This window comes from Artemia franciscana, chromosome 12, assembly GCF_032884065.1.
Source record: "Artemia franciscana chromosome 12, ASM3288406v1, whole genome shotgun sequence".
NCBI classification, from domain to species: Eukaryota; Metazoa; Arthropoda; class Branchiopoda; order Anostraca; family Artemiidae; genus Artemia; species Artemia franciscana.
The window spans coordinates 18,615,759-18,619,673 of NC_088874.1; positions in this window are offsets into that span (position 1 = coordinate 18,615,759).

A 3,915-nucleotide genomic window follows, 5' to 3' on the forward strand; every position below is an offset into this window, starting at 1 on the left:
GCAAAAGAACCATATGTACCGGCTCAATAGTAAACGAAACTTTAAAAATCGGAATTTTGATGCTAAAAGATACATCAAAAGAATCGGATTTTCATGTTGATTTCAAATATATAAGTTTCATCAAATTTATTTTTTTTCATCAAAAGTTATGAGCCTGAGAAAATTTACCTTATTTTGGAAAACAGGGGGAAACACCCCATAAAAGTCATAGAATCTTAACGAAAATCAAACCGTCGCATTCAGCGTATCAGAGAACCCAATAACAAAATTTCAAGCTCCTATCTACAAAAATGTGGAATTTCGTATTTTTTGACAGAAGACAGATCACGAGTGCGTGTTTATTTGTTTGTTTTTTGTTTTTTTTTTCTTTTTCCAAGGGGTCATCGTACCGACCGAGTGGTCCTAGAATGTCACAAGAGGGCTCATTCTAATGGAAATGAAAAGTTCTAGTGCCCTTTTTAAGTGACAAAAAAATTGGTGGGCACTTAGGCCTCCTCCCACGCTTATTTTTCCCAAAGTCAATGGATCAAAATTTTGAGATAGCCATTTTGTTCCGCATAGTTGAAAACTATAATAACTATGTCTTTGGGGATGACTTACTACCCCGCAGTTCCTGGAGGAGGGGCTGCAAGTTACAAGCTTTGACCAGTGTTTACATACAGTAATGGTTATTGGGAAGTGTACAGACGTTTTCAGGGGGATTCTTTTGGTTCGTGGGGTTGGGTTGACGGAAGGGGGCTATGTGGGAGGATCTTTCCTTGGAGGAATATGTCATGGGGGAAGAAATACTCAATGAAAAGGGCGCAGGATTTTCTAGCATTACTATAGTAAAAATGAAAAAAATAAACATGAAAAAGTTTTTTCAATTGAAAGTAAGGAGTAGCATTAAAACTTAAAACGAACAGAGATTATTAAGCATATGAGGGGTTCTAAAAATACTTTAACATAAAAAGCGAGGTATTTAGGAGGAGATAAATACATCGCTCTTTATGCTAAAGTATGTTTAATAATTTCAACTACTTATTCTACGGCATTTCTGATTCAGGGGTCATTCTTAAAGAATTGGGATAAAACTTTTTTTTCGATTCTCTAGACACACCTTTTGAGCTGATAGATTTCTTTGAAATTCACTATTGGGATACTATTCCCTTAATTAGCAAGGAAAAACTAGTGAAAAATTTCTTTGCTACAAAGCCATCACCAATGATATCTGCTAAAGTAAGTACCTCTTATATCCGTAATCTCTTGGTAAATTGTTTTATTTCAAAACATAGACTGTCATACAATCGATCGATTAAATACTTTACTTACCTTTCGTCCCTACATGCTCTGGATTGCGGACAAACGGAGCTCGATAACCGCGATCCCAATGCGAGAAGATCGCTGAAGCTTTTCCAGAAAAACGCATTTTGAATGCAGTAAAACCACATGCAGAATAAGTACAAGATAAACAGGTTAGAAAATATCAGGATGATTCTATCCCCCCCCCATACAGCTGCTATTGCCCATATTTTTCCGACATTCCAGTCATTTGACAGATCAGTCTCCCTGGTAGCTTGTTGCCATGCCTTGACTCGTTGAATCTTATCTTATTATGTTGATTTTTGTGGCTTTTGTTGATCAGTAATCTTGAAATCTAATTACAATTATCAATTTTTCTACAGTTTCCATCTTTGTAATCCGCATGAGTTTTCTGCAAGTTTTTAAATATGTCAAAGAACGCGATTCACGTTTTCCGCGAAATTGCAAAAAAAAATCTTTGCGGACTCAGTAACTCGCAACAATGTTTTGCAATCCGCAGACTGTGGGAACGAAGGGTAGGATCACTTTTTTTCAGCTTGCTTATGGGTAAATCTTAAAATAAACCACATTCTAATATACATGAATAATAATGCGATAAATAATAATGCAATAATCCAAAAAAATAATACTAATAATAACACTTAATTAAACCTGTGAAGCAAAGCTTATATCGCAAAAAGTTCCCTCATTCCTAACCTCCCCTCATTCAAAATCATAAATTTCCCACTTCTTGGTCAATACTCTCTTTATTTGTATTTAATCAAATTCAAATAGCAAGCAAAAGATAAGGAATGAGAAAAAATTGGAAAAAAGACCGCTCTAAGGCAGTAAGACTCACTAAGATTGCACAATTTGCACCCACTACTGAATACAAAAGGTGTTTCTGTCAATGTGCAGCCGGAAGTAATTTAGCATCCACATCGAACTAAATCACCATGATTCGTACCATCATCTGCATTCTGGTTGCATTATTTTACCAATGCTGATGTAAAATAACATTGAGCTGCGTGTTCAAGTCTGGAGTACTGACATATTCGAGATGCAATTAGTTACACTATCTTGAGAAATCTCTGTTCAGTGCATGCTATGCCTCCTTTTCAGTTTTTTTTTGTCGTTGTTGGCGTAATAAATATCATCCCAATATTTTTCATTTGCAACTCTTGGGCTCAAGCAACCCTCTGGGCTTGAAAATTTCTGGTTTATATACTTGAAAAACCTAGGATTCTCTCGAATATCTTGTGTCATTGTAGTAAAGAACATGGGTAATTCTCTTTTTAAAAGCTTTTCTTTTGAAAACTCATTCACACTGTTCATAGACTTAATAAGAAGGCGTGTCACCTTTTGTGAAATCTGCAAATAAGGAGGGTGACGCAGGCTTTAAAATACTTTTTTCACTTAGATACACACCTTCACTTCACTGGAGTAAAGCCGCTGAAAACCTAACCCCTTTCTTTCCCCTAAAAATTTGTTTGTTTGCTCCTATGGATTAGCTAAATAGGTTAAATTTGCTCCCGTCTTATATCTTCGGTCAAAGGTAAAGAAAAAAATAACAAAAAAAATAAAGTTACGGCGGATAGCAAAATTATCTTCTTAAGCCAGACAGAAACAGGCATTAGAAAATGATTAAAAAAAAATTACAGGAACAATTTTCTGAAACATTTTCCTTGCGAGGTGCAGAATTGAACCAAGAAACTTTAAGTTGGAAACCTTGGCCTCATCCACTAAGCCGTCACAAGGTATAAGATTATTCGATTTCTCTTAGTATTTTTTGATACACTTCCCACAAAACACATCTATATATATAAGAATAAGTTGTTTGTCTGTCTGTTGACTGACGTCATGTTTGTCGACTGACGTCATTATAAGGATTGAGCTGTATGTCGTCATGAAGTTGTTTGTCGACTGACGTCATGTTTATCGACTGACAAAAATACAGACCGGGACACCGGGACACAAATGAAGCCCTGGACACTAAAGGAGAAATTACAGACTGGGACACCGGGACACAAATTACGACCGGGACACGGGGAATATAAATGACGACCGGGACACAGGGACACAACTACAACGGGGACGCCGGGGGGCACAGGGGGGATATATAAATGACGACCGGGACACAAGGAATGTTCAATTAGCAATCACCATCAACAAAGCTCAAGGGCAATCATTATAATAATGAGGTATAGATCTGAATACGGATTGTTTTTCCCATGGAAAATTATATGTTGCATGTTCAAGAGTTGGTAAACCTGACAATCTATTTATATGCACAGACAATGGGACAGCGAAGAATGTTGTATATTCGCAAGTTTTACAAACATATATATATATCTATCTATATTCATGGGTGGGACACAGAGACACAACTACAATGGCGCGTAACTTATATGGCGCAAAAAAAAAGCTAAAAAAAGAAAAACCTAAAAAGAAGAAAACTTAAAAAAAAAGGAAAAAAATAAAAAAGGTACAAAACTATAAAGAAACAAGAGCTAAGAGCTCATATGGCACTTGTGACGAGGCGAGGAGAGCTAAGAGCCAAGAGATCATATGGTATGAGCTCTAACAAAATTCTATGAATCAATAGATTGATTTAAAAAGGAAAATAAGAGGCTT